At 48.4% G+C, this 19059-nt stretch overlaps 1 protein-coding gene across 1 annotated transcript in view; it reads left to right on the plus strand.

Moving 5' to 3' along the window:
- Nucleotides 1-19059, plus strand: part of NPAS2 (neuronal PAS domain protein 2) — a 204741-nt gene that overhangs the window by 57138 nt on the left and 128544 nt on the right. The window lies entirely within an intron of this gene.

Below are 19059 nucleotides of genomic sequence, written 5' to 3' on the forward strand. Positions count from 1 at the left end.
CAGCCATACATATACATGTAGCCATTCTCCCGCAAACTGCCCTCCCATCCTGGCTGCCATATAACACTGACCAGAATTCCGCGTGCTCTACAGGAGGACCTTGTGAAGACCACATTTTTAAAAGTTAAAGTGTAGTTGACTTTAAATGTTGATCACGTCAGTTTGTTGTTGTTTGGTCCCTAAGTCATGTCTGACTCTTTGTGACCCCATGGACTGCAGCATGCCAGGCTTCCCTGTCCTTCACCATATCCCAGAGTTTGCTCAAACTCGTGTCCATTGAGTCAATGATGTCATCCAACCATCTCGTCCTCTGTCACCCCCTTCTTCTGCTCTCAATCTTTCCCAGCATCAGAGTCTTTTCCAGTGAGTTCGCTCTTCACATCCGGTGGCCAAAGTATTGGAGCTTCAGCTTCAGCACCAGGCCTTCCAGCGAATATTCAGGGTTGATTTCCTTTAGGGTTGACTGGTTTGATCTCCTTGTAGTCCACAGTTTTATTTACACACACACACACACACTTTTCTATAATCTTCTCCTTTACGGTTTATCACAGAATATTGAATAGAGTCCCCTGTGCTGTACAGTAGGGCCTTGTTGTTTATCCAGTTTCTATGTAATAATTTGCATCTGCTAATCTTGAGCTCCCAATCTGTCCCTCCCCTACCCCCACTGCCCCCTTGGCAGCCAGTCTGTTTCTGTTTCATAGAGAAGTTTATTTGTGTCATATTTCAGATTACACATAGAAATGATTATCTTATCTGTCTTTGACTTACTTAGTATGATCTCTGGGGCCATCTATGTCGCTGCATAGAGCATTATTTCTCTCTCTTTATGGCTGAATAATATTCCGCTTTGTGTGTGTGTGTAGGGGGGTGGAGTGTTGGCCAAAAGGTTCACTCAAGGAAACCCACATCATCTGTATACACCACATCTCCTTTATTCATCTGTCAGTGGATATTTAGGTTGTTTCCATGGAGAAGACCACATTTTATACAGTATCCTATTACAAAGTTATTTCTTATTCCACCAAAGGAAGAAACCACAGTTGGAAAGAAAAGCAGGAGGTTGCCTGAGGTCACCCAGCCTGTCAGTGATGGAGCCGACCCCAGAGTCCACAGAAGCCTCTTGGTTCCACGTCCCCACTGACTGAGGCCCTCCCACACCGAGCAGTCTTCTTCTGTGGCCCTGGAGGGTGGCACGCAGCCCTCAGCATTTTGTGGTTTGTGGGAGGCGGAGGGGCAGCCCCTGGTTCCATGGGAACCCCCCCACTCCAGACTCCTCGCTGCTCATCCTTCCCACTCTTCAGGTCCCCCTAAAACAGGCAGGCACTTGAGAGAGCTTGACCCTGGTTCTGGATTCCAAGCCAGCTCTGGCTACAGTCCCATAGGGCATCTTTCAGGATGCGTGCTTTTGAGTAAAGAGAAGTCGTTCAGTCTTGTCCGACTCTTTGTGACCCCCAGGACTGTAGCCCACCAGGCTCCTCCGTCCATGGGATTTTCCGGGCAAGAGTACTGGAGTGGGGTGCCATTTCCTTCTGCAGGGGATCTTCCTGACCCAGGGATTGAACCCAGGTCTCCTGCATTGCAAGCAGACTACTCTACCATCTGAGCCACCAGGGAAGCTCTTGAGTAAAACCATGATTTTTTTCAGGCTTCCTTGGTGACTCAGTGGTAAAGAATCCACCTTCCAATGCAGGAGATTCAAGAGACACGAGTTCGATCCCTGGGTCAGGAAGATTCCCTGGAGTAGGAGATGGAAGCCTGCTCCAATATTCTTGCCTGGAGAATGCCATGGCCAGGGGAGCCCGGCAGGCTACAGTCCGTGTGTTACCAGAAGGTGTGTGGGGGTCAGCTGCTCGCTGCCCAAAAGCCAATTAACAGGCCAGGTTGATGGAAAGGAAATTCGCTTTATTTTCAGATGCTGACCCTGGAGGGGAGGGGTGGCAGATGCCTGTCCAAAGGCCAAATTCCCCCCACCGCTGGCAACCAGTCAGGCAGGAGATTTTATAGACAGAGGTTGGGGTAGGGGGAGCTACATGCAGAAAGAGCACAGTCAGCTCTGACAGTCAGCTCCAGACTGGCCATCGGTGGTTTGACCAGTGCCATCTTAACTGTTTCAAGTACAGTTAATCTTCGGTTCCAGTCCATTTGTTCCCATTGCTTTGAGGTCATTTCTCTGAATTGTGGCAGCCTGTGTCGTGGGTACAGTCTGGTGATCATGCGGTTGATTTCTCCCACCTGGGGTTTCAGTCTCTGTAAGACAGCTCACGGGATATGGCCGAGAATATTATCTATAGCCCTTGAGAAGGAACTGAAGCCCTTGAGAAGTCAAGGAACTCCTTGACTGTGCTTAATGACCACATTATGATTATTTGGTGTCCTTTTACTGTTTTTCTTTGTATGTTCTCATTTCTCTGATTAAACTTATTATTCGACTAAAGTTTTCCACGGACAAAAGGCAGGCTGGGAACATGGGGGTGGGGGCATGGTGGCTTCCACCCTAGGTGGATTCCCTAGGGTCTTGCTCCATTTCACACAGGGTTGCAAAGAGTCGGACCCAACTGAGCACGCGCACACACACACACACGCACACACACACACACACACACACACAATGTTTTCCAGTATTTTAAAGTTTCCATGAGTCTCTTCTTCCCAATTCAGTTCCTTCCTCTCTAAATCCTTGTCACGCTCTCGCCTTCTCCCTGTGAGCATATGAGGGCACTTAGGAGCTTATCAGAAAGAAGACAGTACCTCTGGAAGACAGAACATTCCTTCATTGCCTTGGTTGCATCTGTTTTTCTGCAGCCAAGATAAGAGACGACAGAAAGAGGAAAGCAGGTGCTTTGTGCAGCTCGTCAGAATCCTACCTCTGATATGGACGTGTTCCTCCTGCCCCTGGGATTCTTGGTCCCACGGCGCTATAGACCCTCCAGTGGTGCCTCCTTATCGTGTTGCCACGCAACACTTATGAGCATGTGGATGCAGGCACACACACACACAGCCACACATTGTTAAAATCGTAGCTGAGAAAGGCCTTGTTGTTGTTAATTCTTCATGGCCTCAAAATGTTAGCGTGTGCAGGGCTAGGAACAGACTGCTCAGTGTGAGCTGGCCTGTCATTCTGACACAGACATGAACTTGACTTCCACTCTGGAACACAGGAGTAAACAGTTAAAATCATGTGAAGGAAGAAAAAATTTTGAATGAGTAATTCAGTGAGTATAGGTAAAAAAGAGACAATATTTTAGAACAAACAGTTCAGAAAGATTTATTTTTTATAGTTGTATATATTAATACTTACATTTGTTGTCCAGTCAGTCAGTCGTGTCCCATGGACCGCAGTACACCAGGCTCCTCTGTCCTCCTCTATCTCCTGGAAAGAAAAAGTGTTAGTCACTCAGTCGTGTCCAACTCTGCGATACCATGGACTGTAGCCTGCCAGGCTCCTCCGTCCATAGAATTCTTCCAGCAAGAATACTGGAGTGGGTAGCCATTCCTTTCTCCAGGGGATCTTCCCAACCCAGAAACTGAACCCAGGTCTTCCTCGGAGTTTGCTGAAATTCGTGTCCATTGAGTCAGTGATGCTATCTATCCATCCCATCGTCTGCCACCCCCTTTTCAACAATGAACTGGATTTTACCCAATGAAAAGTGGCCTAAGATCTTGGCTCTTCCATTCTGAAAGAAAGCGGGAAGAGGTTACTGTAAGTATGCGTTGCTTCTCCCTCTGAAAACAATGAGCTGGCTTTTTAATATTTTCACGTAAATCGACCATCTCCTTTTGTCTCATTTGTTGGTTGGTGTCCTTTTCTCTCAAACAAGCTTGTGAAAATGAAACGTATTTCTGTTTATAACGTTCCCAAATCTGAGTGTGGCCTTGGAATAATGATTTTGTTCTGTTCTAAAGAATCTGATAGCTTTTTTCATGGACTCAAGAATTTAGCATATTCTAAGGACTGAAGGCTTCATGACCCAGGTAGAGATAAGAATACAGCACCAGCATGGAAAAAGAATTTGAAAACGTTTATACATATATATGTATATATATATAACTGAATCACTTGGCCATACACCTGAAACTAATACAACATTGCAAATCAACCATACTTCAAATAAAAATTAAAAAAAAAACCAGTGCTTCTACAGAAAGAAGAGTATAACACCAGTATGTATAGTGAATTGCTTAGTTAAGTAAGCAAGTAATTGGAACATGCTTTGCGATAAAGCTGCATTGATTAATAAATACACTGAAGAGTAGTTTGGACTCACAGGGTCAACTGATTTGAAGAGCATTTCACTCTCCCCTTTGCTAAATTTGGCTAAACATATAAAATAAATTATTTAAAATTTGTTTAAAGTATCCAAACTTTCTCCCATTTTACCCAGGATTTCAAAGTTTAGAAGTTGTTAGTTGTGGCCTCATGGAAACCAGGTGTGTGATAGTCTGCTAAGGAGACTAAGGGGGGCTGATGAGCTTTGCTTTGCAGAAGGGTCCGGAAGAAAGGGCGGGACTGGTGGTCCTCAAGCGGGTGGGCCACAAGCCACTCACACACGTAAAGTATGATTCATTTCACAGAAATGTTGTTTATCATCTGCTCTTTGGGGAAAATACTGTTATGCAAGCTGATATCCCTGTATGGGAACCTTTTGGATTGCAAGGGATGTTTGAAAGGGCTTGCCTTGCAGGTTCCCTGGGAGCTGGTAAATATGTTTGGAATTTGAAAATGAAGCTAATTGACGTCCGTGGTTAGCATCTGTTACTGAGATGAGGGCCAGCACCTTTTGAAGGCTTCCTGGATTGCTCTAATAATCCCACCCATCTGAGCTAACCTGCCTTGCCCTTTTACTCCCAGCTCCCCATCTAGGTGTTTGACAGGTATTATGTCCTTAAACCTCAGCTGCCCTGTGAAGGTGAGAGCCGGAGCAGAGAGAGGCTCAGTGACTTGCCTGCGGTCACTCGGCGAGTTAAAGCAGAGTCACATTTTGAATGCACTGGATCTTCACTGACAGTTGGGGGGCTGGGAAGGGGCGCCAGGGCACAGCATGTGTGCTGAACAAGCATGTGAAGGAAGACCTGAGGGCCAGGAAGAGGAGGAGGGGCTGTGTCGAGGCCCCGTGATGCTCTGGCCCCTGCCTTACTGTTCTTGAGAAAACTTTTCAGAGAAGGTCGTGGCTGAGAGTCTGGGCAAACATTCCCGAAGTTGTGGGTTTTAGATATGAACATATCTCAAAATATTCTTGACAAAACCTTCTGATGCCCCTGTTACAGAAATGAAACATGGGGGAAACAATGCCCAACATCTTACTCATCTGCGTTTACAGACCTGGTCACCACGGGCCATGAGGCCACTGCTTTGCTGGGAAACTTCCATCCAGGCTGACTTGGGTCTGCTCCTGCTCCAGGGGCACCAGTAAGCTTTCTCTGGGGGTGAGCTAGCAGCCCTGTCCTTCCTGGGAGCCCTGGGGAGCAAGATCTGGCCCCCTGCTTGGGGACCCCAGCATCAGCCTCCAGGTTTGTGCTAAGACTTCAGACACCAGGACCTGGAAGTAGGTTAGATCACCCAGGCCTCGGGGGAGCCTCCCTCCCATTGTCGGATACTTCGTCCAACTTCTGAGCCCGAGAGACCAAAGGGGTGGCCTTTCCATCTGTGCAGCTGCAGCCTGACTGAACACAGGCATCATAGGGACACTGCGGGGCCTGCCCTCTGGCCTGGGATTCGGGGCCCGCTGGTCTTGGCACTGCTGACTCAAGTCCATCCTTACCCCTAGTGAGTGCCCAGTGACTACCAGCAGTGAAGGGTGGAGGGAGCCTGCTCCACGGATGGCTTGCAGCGTTCGCGTGCATTGTCAAGAGGGCACACTTTGTCAGAGTGCAGGGTGGTGTCTGTTAGGGCCGTCCAGGGGAAAGGCTTAGGATGAGACAGTCACGATCGATTAAGCTGACATGGAAAACGAGAAGCAGAGCTTTTTTTGTTCAGTCGCTCAGTTGTGTCCGACTCTTTGTGACCCCATGGACTGTAGCACACCAGGCTCCCCCGTCCTTCACCACCTCCTAGAGTTTGCCCAGACTCATGACCGTGGAGTCGGGGATGCCTTCCAACCGTCTCATCCTCTGTTGTCCCCTCTCCTCCTGCCCTCAGTCTTTCCCAGCATCAGGGTCTTTTCCAATGAGTCAGCTCTTCGCATCAAGTGGCCAAAGTATTGGAGCTTCAGCATCAGTCCTTCCAGTGAATATTGAGGGTTGATTTCCTTTAGAAGTGAGTGGTTTGTGCTTCACCTGAAGTTTCCATGACTAACTCATGTACCAGGTACCCAGCACAACGCCTCCCAAAAGATGTTCTGGGACTGCTCTCTCTCACCCCGAGACCCGGCTGAGCGTCCTGAGGAGAGGTCGTGTCTTGCCTTCTCCCTGACCCCCTGAAGCCTGCACCCAGGCTTCAGAGCTGTAAGAGAAGCAGCTTATCCCACCACAGTTTTGTCTTTGAAGGCAGGGAAGTCAGGGTATGCACTGTTCTCTTCCTGCTGCTGCTGCTAAGTCGCTTCAGTCGTGTCCAACTCTGTGCGACCCCAGAGACGGCAGCCCACCAGGTTCCCCTGTCCCTGGGATTCTCCAGGCAAGAACACTGGAGTGGGTTGCTCTTCCTTCAGTTTGTTTTTTTCGAGAACCGCTTTCTCTACGCTTCCTTTGAGTTTTCCTCACTCCCTGGGTCTCTGTCTGTCCCCGATGGCTGTCTGAGCCCCCTAGGCGGTGGCCAGAGCCTCCACAGGAGGGGATGGCCTGGGTGGAGGAGGGCTGGGGAGGCGCTGCCCCTCTCTTGATGCCACCCTGCCTTCACGCCACTGGTTCTTCACCGGGGAAGAACCGTGTTGCTGAGCTGACCTACTTTTCCTGTTTGCCTACAGCAGGCTAAGCCTGTTTAGCACTGTCCAGAGGGGCCAGGCGGAGCAAGGAGCTTTCTGAGTCGTACAGATGGCAATCTTCGGAGGAACGTGATTTAATCTGGTTGTCCCGTTTTCCGTTAGTCTGAAGAGTTAGGACCTGAGGCCTGAGGTGACCTAGGGCCAGCACCCGAACACAGGGTCGCCCAGCTCTGGAGAATCCCACGGACTGAGGAGCCAGGCAGGCTGCAGTCCATGGGGTCGCAGAGAGTTTGACATGACTGAGCAACTAAAAGTTTCACTTTCAAATTTTATTTCACTGCAGTAGAGTTGATTTATGATGTGTTTAACGCCTGCTGTACAGTGAAGTGGTTCAGGTGTACATATACAGACATTCTTGTTCATATTTTCCGTTATGGCTTATCACAGGACATTGACTAGAGCTCTCCGTGCTGTACAGAAGGACCTTGTTCTGTGTGTCGTAGTTTGTGTCTGCTAATCCCAACCTCCCGGTCCGGCCCTCCCTCATCCCTCTCCCCTCTGGCAACCGCAAGCCTCTTCTCTGGGTCTGACCCTGTTTCTGTTTTGTAGATGAGTTTGCCTCTGCCATATTTTAGATTCTGGGTGTAGGTGATATCACATGATATTTGCCTTTCTCTTTCTGACTTCACTTAGCGTGTTAATCTCTGGGTCCATCCATGTTGCTGCAGACGGCATGATTTCATTCTTCTTAATGACTGAGTCATATTCCATATATATATATATATCTCATGTCTTCTTTACCCATTCATCTGTTAATGGACATTTAGGTTATTTCCATGCTTTGGCGACTGTAAATAGAGCGGCAGTGAACATAGGGAGGCATGTATCTTTTCAAATTATCATTTTCTCTGGATATATGCCTAGGAGTGGGATTGCTAGATCATATGGTAGCTCTATTTTTAGTGTTTTCAGGAACCTCCATGCTGTTTTCCATAGTGGCTGCATGAATTTACATTCCCACCGACAGTGTAGGAGGGTTCCCTTTTCTCGGCACCCTCTCCAGCATTTGTTACTCGTAGACTTTTTAATGATGGCCTGTCACAATGTTATTCTTAGCTGCATGTCCCTGCATTGCTGCTTGTGGGCACAGGATGGTATCTCTTAGGGTCATCCAGGGAAGAAAAGTAGAATGAAATAGTCATGATTGAATAAGTGGACATGGGGAAACCAGAAGCTTAGCTTTACCTGTGGTTTATGTCACTAACTCATGTATCAGGTACCCAGCACTTGTTGTTCAGTCATGTCCAGCTCTTTGCAACCCCATGAGCTGTAGCACTTCAGGCTTCCCTGTCCTTCGCTCCTGGAGTTTGCTCAAATTCATGTCCCTTGTGTTGACGATGCCATCCAACCATCTCATCCTCTGTCACCCCCTTTTCCTTTTGCCTTCAGCCTTTCCCAGCACCAGGGTCTACTCCAGTGAGTCAGCTCTTCACATCAGGTGGCCAAAGCATTGGAGCTTCAGCTTCAGCATCAGTCCTTCCAATGAATATTCAGGTTTGACTGGTTTGACTGGTTTGACTTTAGGTTTGACTGGATTGATCTCCTTGCTGTCCAAGAGGCTCTCAAGAGTCTTCTCTGGCACCACACTTCGAAAGCATCAATTCTTTGGTGCTCAGCCTTCTTTATGGTCCAACTCTCACATCTGTACATGACCACTGGAAAAACCATAGCTTTGACTAGATGGACCTTTGTCAGCAAAGTGATGTCTCTGCTTTTTAATATGCTGTCCAGGTTTGTCATAGCTTTTCTTCCAAGGAGCAAGTGTCTTTTTTATTATGCCTCCCAAAAGACGTTCTGGGCCTGTGCTTTCTCATCCCAGAGCCCTGGCTGAGTGTCCTGAGGAGGGGTCATGTCTTGCCTTCACCCTGATACCCTGAAGCCTCCACGTTGGGCTTCAGAGCTCAGGCAGGAGGGGTGCTGAGCCGGTGCGTGAATTGTGCATCGCTTGGTGTCATGTCCAGAGATTGCTGTCCAGGGATGGATGTGAGTAAGGATGGAGGTCCTCTAACTTACCATTAATTTACACTGTGAATCGCCAAAGGTATAAAACTGGACCTTTCCAATCCTGCCGGGTTGACTGTTAAACATGTGAAAACCGGACATTTCTGGCCCTGCCAATGTTCTGCTTGCTTGGTGAACAGGACTGGGTCTCAGCCCATGGCTGTCCTTCTGCCCACGGCAGGGTCTTCTCAGCAGAGATTCTTCGAGTCCCCTCTCTGGGGTAAGGGAGGAGAGGTGGTTTCCTGGGGGTTTCCTGCCTGATGTACTGTTTGCATCTGTTCTGGACCTCATCTTCCCTTCATGTCCAGAGGGCAGGCCTTTCTTTAGACTTTGTGCAAAGGATCTGCGAGTGTTAAGGAGAAGTGCCAGCTTCTGGGACATTTAGGGGCTGCCTGCGACCCACCTGTCCTGTAAACCCTGGTGCACATTTCACAGCGGTGGCCAGGGTTGGAGAGACAGGGTGCACGATGTTGCTGGGGAGCCCCAGGGAGACTCAGGCCGTTGCTGTGCTTTACCGTGGGGACATATAGAGGGCAGCATCCAGCACAAGAGGGGACAACACGGTTCCTGTTGTAAACTGTCCTCTAACCAAAGCCTGTGGCGCATTCTAAAACATGACCATGGCCACAGGGCCTTCCTGTGATGGGGTCTTCATCTCACAAGCCCAGCTGCTCACTAGAGGGTGGTACCGCCTCCCTCATCAGAGGCTGCTCCCTGCTGAGTGGGACCAGGGCCCTGGGGACAACATGTCAAGAGCTGCGTGACCCACAGCAGACACACCGCCAAGCTCAAGGCATCCACCTGTGTGGTTTTTTTTTTTTTCCCCCAGCATAGACGGGTCTGAGCATCAGTCACCATGACCAGTTTCCCAACCGTGAGCTCCAGATCAGCCCAGACTCTCACATCAGGTGGGGAGAGGTGTCGAGGTGGTGTGGATGGACCTTCCTTCCCCCATCCTAGGGGAAAACCCCACCGCAGGCAGCACCTGCTTCCCCTGGGGAACTGGGCTCAGCTGAGTTGTACATCAGGAACTGACAGAGGGAGCGTGGGATGATCTAACTTCACGGGGTACCTGTGAAATGAACACAGAAAGTCACAGTAGATTTGGGAGCATCAGGGGAGTGTTCTGTGGGACCCCTGGGCTCAGAGGAGAGGTGGTGGGTGGGCTGGAGCACCCTGCCTTTGCCGGGAGGGCAGTTGCTGCTGCTGCTAAGTCACTTCAGTCGTGTCCGCCTCTGTGCGACCCCATAGACGGCAGCCCGCCAGGCTCCCCCGTTCCTGGGATTCTTCAGGCAAGAACACTGGAGTGGGTTGCCATTTCCTTCTCCAATGCATGAAAGTGAACAGTGAAAGTGAAGATGCTCAGTCGTGTCCGACCCTCAGCGACTCCATGGACTGCGGCCTTCCAGGCTCCTCCGTCCATGGGATTTTCCAGGCAAGAGTACTGGAGTGGGGTGCCATTGCCTTCTCCAGGGAGGGCAGTGCTCTCTGTTTAAGCTGTTAAAAAAACAAAAAAAAGAAGTAATTGCAATGATGGGAGAAAAGGGAAGATGATGCACAATAAGGCTACTCGGTGCCAACCAGGTGTGCGGCAGCTGGTAAGTTACCTGCAGCTCTAAAGATGCTGGCCTCATCCCAAGGTCACTATGGCTCACTGTGCCTTAGAAAGGGAGCAGTTCACCTTTCTCACCCAGCCCACTTTCTGCTAAATGCAGATGAGCCATCCTGATGTGTTCTTAGGAGGACAGTGAGGGCTCATCCCCCATTTACAGATGAGGTCATCACTCGCAGGTTCTGTCTGGACCATGGTGCTGAGTGAAGGAAAGAGGCCAGAGGACACACAAACCTACGTCTCATTAACTCCAAACTAATTTTTCCTGCCTCGTTGGAAGGACTGATGCTGAGACTCCAATGCTTTGGCCACCTGATGCAGAGCTGACTCACTGGAAAAAAACCTGATGCTGGGAAAGATTGAGGGCAGGAGGAGAAGGGGACGACAGAGGATGAGATGGTTGGATGGCATCGCTGACTCAATGGACATGAGTTTGGGTGAACTCCAGGTGTTGGTGATGGACAGGGAAGCCGGGCGTGCTACAGTCCATGGGGTTGCAAAGAGTCAGACAGGACAGAGCAACTGAACAACAGCCACAGTTACAGAAGTTCTGTACCTATTAAACATTATTTACCTGAAGCCCTGATATCAAACCACAAACTCCACAGCCTGGGTGTTCAAAGCAAATTTGACTTCTCATTTCAGGACATCTTTTTCTTGTGCTCGCTTGGCAAACTTGAGCCTGTTAGGATGAGCGCTTCCAGGCGCGAAGGAGCATGAGGACCAACTGTTTGGTGGACGGGGGTGCCGGGCTGCGGCAGCGTTCTGTGGATTCATTTCCGTTTGTCTGTGGCAGCTCCCGACAGAGGCTTTCACTGACTCAGTTCCGAGCATGACTCACAAATCTCCTTTCCCCTCTTGGTGATTTTTATAGGCATCTGTTGTCCACATCCTGACCACACACCATCACCCATCAGATTCTCTCATGAAGTCTGGTTTACGCTGTGCAGTCTGAACTCTTCAGAAAGGAGCTCCTAAAAGGAATCATCAATGATGAGAACATAAGTCCCAAAGGTTGCAAGAATCACATGTCATGTTAGGATGACCCTTTGATCCAGGTTTAGCAGTGCTTTCTCTTTTGGAAAGTCTTTGCTAACTGAACGATGTCATTGCACATTTGCTTAATGACAAGGTTTCTAACTTTCTCCTTCCATTCCTTTATTGTTTATGTCACTGTTGCCCTGAATAATAGATCATCAGACCCTTGGAAGAAGGAAAACGCGAAGGGAGCATCATGATTTTAATAGGCAGATAAATCCTCAGCCTTGACCTTAGAGAGGCTTGGGGGGATCATCCTCATAGGGTCACAGGACCTCACTGAGTAGGGGGCTCTCCTTGGGTTTTCCTAGGAGTCCAGCTCTGTTAGGCTCCAGCCAGCTGGCCAGGAGGGGTGGAGAGAGCTTTGGTGAAGGGTAGACCCATCCACCTCAACTTTTGCAAGTCGCAGAATGTGAGGGATGGTGCTGAGAATGGCCCTGCTCGACGAGAGTTGGGGTTGCAAGAGTGGGTGGCTCTAGGTTGGCACCATCCACTTCCTTTAAAAGAACTATTTTTCCCCCAGTTAATGAATCATTGCAGCCAAAACAACATGGCCTGGAGAGGAAGAATTAAAATGTAGAAATTATTTCCTAGCCTCCGCCAAAGGACAAAGGAAGACAAGTCTGCACCACAGTTCATCAGCAACTGTTTTTCAGAGCCTTTTTATTTCTTAAATATAATGAGGAAAAATCATTGCTGAGCTCCCACATGAAAGATGCAGGTGTTAATGTAAGACGACACAAGGTCTTCTTGCCAGGCGTTGGCTGGGAGGGCAGAAGGCGTACATGCTCTTGACAGTAAATAAGCCCCAGCCAACCGGGGAGATATCTTTGGGTTTCCACTTGCTGTTTGGAGTAGTTTTTCTTTTTAAAAAAATTTTATTTTATTGTTGGAGTATAATTGCTTTCTAGTGTTGTATTAGTTTCTGTTGTATAACAAAGTGAATCTGCAGTATTTTTTACTTTTAATAACCTAAAGCCACCAAGTTTGGTTGGTATAGTGAGGAGGAATATTCAAATTTTCCAGCTACCTCGGGGCCTGTAATTCAAACCATTTCTCCAACAATTTGAAAACATCATGATTTTAGTTTTAAAAAAAAAAACATGGGCCTTGCAATGCAGTAAGCTTAGGGTAGCCATTTCAGGGGGAATTCACCATGATGCAGAATGACCCACTGGGCCTCTCCAGGCTGGCTGTACAAAGAGTTCAGAATTAAAGATACTGAAGAGAAAGTCTGAGCACTGATTCTAGGAATTCTGTCTCATCCCCAGCTTGTTATAAATAGTTTTATTGGGACACAGCTGCACCTGCTCACTGACACAGCTTTGCACTTTCACACTATGATACAGCAGAGATTGAATGAAAAGTGAAAGTGTTAGTCACTTAGTGGGGTCCTTGGGCTGTAGCCCGCCAGCCTCCTCTGTCCATGGAATTCTCCAGGCAAGAGTACTGGAGTGGGTTGCCATTCCCTTCTCCAGGGCATCTTCCTGACGCAGGGACTGAACCCAGGTTCCCCACATAGCAGGCAGATTCTTTACCATCTGAGCCCCCAGGGAAGCCTGGCATCTAAAATGCTCAGCAGGTGCTCTTTACAGGAAACCCTCGCTTCAGGGGAATGACATACCTTACCGTGGAGGATGTTCACAGCCTTCTTGGAGCCCCAGGAGTGAGCTGCCAGTCCCCAGGGGGGCCCTGGCCCCTGTGTGATGCATTAATCCCACCTCCCCGCTGACACACTGTGGGACTCGGGGCAGGTGGGGCATGAGAAAACAGCACTGCCGCTTGCCGGTCCCTGTTCAAAGGCCAGAGTTGTGATCCACGGTGTAGTAGGTGTCTGTGAGAATGAAGCCTTGGGAGGCAGAGATTTCACCTAGGTAATGGCGGTGTCATCTGCAGACCTCATTTGTGGTGTTCTGTTCAGTTAAAGTCACCGGATATTCATCGAGGGTGTCCTTGGTCACGTCCCCCTGTGTTTCTTTCACTCTCTCTTCCCTCTGCGTCTCTTCCTCAGAAGGACCTAAGGTTCTGTTGAATTCCCACTGGATGCTTCAGGCAGCACCGCTGTGTATGTGTCTGTCTGTCTTCCGTGAGTACACACAGAGAGGCTTTGACACTGACTAGCACGCAGACACGGTAACCCCGCTCTGCCCAAAGACCTGTGACAGGTTGAGTACCAGTTTCTACGGCTGGCCTGCTAACTCACTGTCATGGATGATACTGTGGTGTTCTCTTTGTGCCAGGGACAAGTGAGTCAGGGACTCCACAGCCCTGCTTGCTGGCAGCCACAGGTGGTCTCTGGAGGGAGGTGGGGTGGGAGCTCCTGTCTGGTTCTCTGGCTGGAAAAGCTTCCTTGCCCCCAAACGGCACTTCCTTCCCTGATCAGGAGCGCCTCCCTCTGAAACCTGAGGTCGGTGTGACCCCCTTCACTCTATGGTGGTCTTCTCATTGGGCAGAGTGTGTTCATTAAGGCAAACAAAAAGAAAGGTGAGCTGGAAGGGGGCTCAGGAAGGTCAGGGTGGTCACCTGGGGCAGATGTGGGTGAACAGGACTTGCCTGATGCTTCTGTGCTCTGGGGAACACACTGGCCCTCCTTGTTCACGGGCATCTCTCCTTTACATCTCACACGTTTTCTACCTGGTGGCCTCCCATTAGAATGAGGGAAACAGACTCATGAAGTTGCAGAGATTTGCTTAAGGTCATGGAACAAGTGAGTCTGAACTAAAATTGAAGTCAGTCTGACTCTGTGGTCAGAGGCCCACACATTCTTGGCAGGTTATGGGTCAACTCAAGGATACACAGCCCAGGGCAAGCTCTGTCCCCAGAGCCGGGGTACCTGGGCAGCTCCGCCTTCCTGATTCCTTTAGGAGTGGAGACCCATTCCACCCACAGAGCTGCATGGAGATGAGACAAGGGTTTTCCAGAAGCTGGTGGTGGTCGAGGGTTTGTAGGGGAGCCATTGGCTTCTCTTGAAGGTGCTGGTTAAAGCGAATTTTCTCGTTTGTCAATAACTCGTACCTTCAGACGTGCCTTGTGAGTGCTGGTACCCTGGGTTAACCGTGATCACCGAGGCTTGTGGGAGTTAGTATGGTCGGTATTGAGAATTCAGACAGGGTTTGGTCCCAGCGGTGTCCTTCCTCTCCTCCTCCCTCCCTCCCCCGCTCTCTCCTCTCCTTCATTCCTCATGGATGGCTCGAGCGCCTGATGTGGCTAAGGAGCTGGGCTGGGCATCATGGCCTGGGTAATGGGTAAAGGCGCTTTGTACCAAGTCCTTGCCATCCAAGTGGGGAAGCAGACGTTGAGTGTCTGCTGTGGACCGGGCTTCTGCTGGCGCTTTCATACCTGCCAACATAATTAAGGTCTTTAAGAGTCACAGCTGGGGACTTCCGTGGTGGTCCAGTGATTAAGACCTTGCCTTTCAATGTGAGCGGGGTGGGTTTGATACCCACTTGGGGAGCAAGATCTCACATGCCTTGTGGGCAGAACATACAGCAGAAACCGTGGTGTAACAAATTCAGTAAAGACTTTAAAAATGGTCCTCCTCACAGCCTGGATGGGAGGGGAGTTTGGGGGAGGATGCTGTTGTTTGGTTTCTCAGTCGTGTCCGACTCTTGGTGACCTCATGGCCTGCAGCACGCCAGGCTTCCCTGTCCTTCACTATCTCCTAGATTTGCTCAAACTCTTATCCATTGAGTCAGTGATGCCATCCATCCATCACCTCTGTCACCTCCTTATCCTCCTGCCCTCCATCTTCTCCAGTATCAGGGTCTTTCCCAGTGAGTCAGCTCTTCATATTGGGGAGAATGGATACACACAGCTAAGTCCCTTTGCTATTCACCTGAAACTATCACAACATTGTTAATCGGCTATACCTCAATACAAAAAAAAATTTTTTTTAATATTTATCCTCATAAAAAATATCTAAAAAAAAGTCACAGCTGTAGGTAGACAGACCAGTCCTCTGATCCAAAGCCGCAGTGCCTTCCTGTGTCACTCAGAGCAGAGGCCAGCTCCATCCTGTCTCCCTGGGTGTCTCGCCGCTCTAACCCCACCCATCACACTGCCCTCTTGGCTTAAACGAGCAGCAACAGGCTCTCTGTTGACTCACTTGATGTGCTTGTGGCTTGCCCCCTCCACCCTGCCTGCCCCCCACCACCTAAGTGCCATGGGAACCAGGACTCTCAGAGAGCATCTATTGAATCGTAGAAAATCGCACATGGATGTCATCTCCGTGCTTCGGTAAAAACTCTTCGGTGCGTCTGCACAGAGAGATGCTCTGCGCATGAACTTCAGCATTGTTACAGATCAGTTTTCCCAAACTGATCTTTAGTCAACACAGTCCCAATAAGCATCACAGCAGCCATTTTTTATAGAAATTGACAGTGTCGATTCTGAAACTTCCATGGAAATGCAAAGAACTAAAATAACTAGGAATCTTGAAAAAGAAGAACAAAGCTGGAAACGCTTTATACAGTTGAGAAATGTAGCTGTCACCCCTCTAACTTCTCTGTTGTTCCTTTAACCTGATCTCATGGGGCTTGTCTTCTTCCCCTTGCCCTCTTCCCTGTGCGCTTTGGGCTTCTCTAGCTCCTCCACATCATGAAGTGAAAGAGTGACTCAAATACAAGAGGGGAGGGATCCACATGTTTCTCACAATAGTCAACAGGGGAAGCAAACCAGTATCCGTGGACAGAGGATGGGTAAACAGAAGGTGGTCCATGCTTACAGTGGAATATGATTCAGTCTTATAAAGGAAGGAGATTCTGACACGCCAAGACACGATGGATCTGGAGAGTGTTATGCTGAGTGAAATAAATCCATTGCCAAAGGACAAATCCTGTATAATTCGGCCTGTATGAAGGCCTCAGGGAAGTGTGTGTGGTTAGTTGCTCAGTTGTGTCCGACTCTTTGTGACTCCATAGACTATAGTCATTTGTAGAATTTTGTGTATGACGAAGCAACCTCAGTTGTCCAATCAGGATTTCAGACCCTCAGCAAAGCAGACTGAAGCCCACATCCTCCTGTGAACGTGCTCTGTCCAGGGGCAGCTGGGAAAGCGCCAGACTTTTACCCTTTCGCTGTGGCTGGAGCCTAACTCACGCCCTCGGCGCACAGATGGCCACCCCTTTCCTTGGAGCGCAGACCTGGGTAGCACATCATTAAATGAATGGACCGCATTTCCCATGTCTTAAAGCTTTGAACAGATTCCATGCGGGAAACATTAAGCAGATGCCTGTTTGCAGATGTGCTAACCCACTTTAATTATGATACAAGCCTCAACTGCCGAATGGCGTGTCTCGCAAATCTGTCACTGAAATATGCCTGCCGACTGGGGCTTGTGCGCAAACAGGGCTGTGGCTGCACAATCCCTTTCCCTCTTTGGCTCAGGTTGGTGTCTGGGCTTACAGCAGATGAACACCACACAACGAAATTATCTCAGAGCAAAGACTCATCTGTTCCCATGATGAATTGTTATCTAAGTTTATCATTTTTATCCATGGTCCTATTGGATTTGCTCATGTTTGGTTTAGAATTTTTATAGCCATGTTCTTGAATGAGCTTGGCCTCTAATCATTCTTTCTTCTAATGTTCTTGTCGCAGCCAGTGGGAAGCTACTGTTTAACACAGGGAGCCCAGCTCAGTGCTCTGGCAATGTAGAGGGGCAGGATCCAGGCTGGGGTGGGTGGGAGTAGAGGGAGGGTCAAGAAGGAGGGCACATATGCATACGTATAGCTGATATAGACCCGGGTTTGATCCCTGTGTTGGGAAGATCCCCTGGAGAGGGGAATGGCAACCCACTCCCGTATTCTTGTCTGGAGAATCCCATGGAGAGAGGAGCCTAGAAGGCTACGGTCCATGGGGTCAAAAAGAATCAAGACACGACTGAGCAACTAATAGGTTTTTTCCAACATAGCTGGTATGTGTACACGTTGTTGTACAGCAGAAACCAATACAACACTGTAGAGCAAGTATCTTCCAATTAAAAAATAAAGGCATCTGAGCTTACAGATATTGGAGCTTATATTGGATTGGAAGAAGTAGCATGTAGATAACCTTATTGTTAAAAAAATTTCATACTGTCTTTTTCATGAAATGAGTTATTTTCATTTAAAAACTTGTGATCTAGAACTTGGAATTTCAAGAGTAAACATTAGTGCATTTTCAAAGTGTCAATTCTGGAGTCCTGACATCAGACTTTCTGCTTGGAGACCAGAAGCACATGGACCACGGTGACTCCATTTCCACGTGGTCCCTGCTCATATCTCCATCACACTTTGCCTTGTGTTCCTGCCTCCGGTTCACCTAACTCTGGCCTTGGGACATCCTGACAGTCTTTCTTCATGGAGGGCTGGCTGGAGGGGGAGCCCCCAAGATAGAAGGGACCCTGGGGGGCATGTGAAGGAAAAGGAATCAGGAACGTGGCTCCAAGGATCACCAGCTTGTGTGGAGAAGAGGACACCTGGTCAGAGCCTAAGAGGCTTCTAGTGAGTGGCCTGGGAGAGCGAAGGCCCAGATGCTAAGGCCGTCTCTGATGATTTGGGGCTGCAAGAATATTCCTGGATTGTTACTTTTCATATCTATGTGCCTTAAAAGAAAAAAGACAGCATCAGTATCTTACAGTTTTCTGAATACAGGTCTTTTGCCTCCTTAGATAGATTTATTCCTAGCTATTTTATTCTTTTTATTGCAGTGATAAATGGAATTATTGCCTTAATTTCTCTCTCTGATCTTTCATTGTTAGTGTATAGGAATACAAGAGATTTCTGTGTATTAATTTTATATCCTGCAACTTTACCAAATTCATCGATTAGCACCAGAAGTTTTCCGGTGGCATCTTTAGGATTTTCTATGTATAGCATCATGTCATCTGCAAACATTGACAGTTTTATTTCTTCTTTTTCAATTTGGATTCCTTTTATTTCTTTTTCTTCTCTGCCATGGCTAGGACTTCCAACACTGTGTTGAATAACAGTGATGAGAGTGGACATCCTTGTCTCGTTCCTGACCTTAAGGGAAATGCTTTCACTACATTGTCCTACCGAGTGAATTAAGTCAGAGTAAAACAGATGTCATATATTAATGTGTATGATGTGGAATTTAGGAAAATGGTGCAGATGAACCTATTTGCAAAGCAGAAATAGAGACACAGATGTAGACACCAAGGGGAAAGGGGTGGCTTGGATGAACTGAGAGATTGGAATTGACGCATACACACTATTGATACTGTGTATAAAATGAGAACCTGCTGTATAGCACCGGGAACGCTGCTCGATGCTCTGTAGTGACGTACTTGGGAAATAAATCCCCAAAAGGAGGGGATATGGGTGTATGTATGGCTGATTCACTCTGCTGTACAGCAGGAGCTAAGAAAATACTGTAAAGCAATTATACTCAAAAGGACAGCGACTATACTCATTTGGGGCCCCAATTCCTCCAGGCTGCCTAAGAGGAGTTTGTATATTTGAAGGAACAGATGAATAAATGCTCTCC

This window comes from Capra hircus, chromosome 11, assembly GCF_001704415.2.
Source record: "Capra hircus breed San Clemente chromosome 11, ASM170441v1, whole genome shotgun sequence".
Classification (NCBI taxonomy): domain Eukaryota; kingdom Metazoa; phylum Chordata; class Mammalia; order Artiodactyla; family Bovidae; genus Capra; species Capra hircus.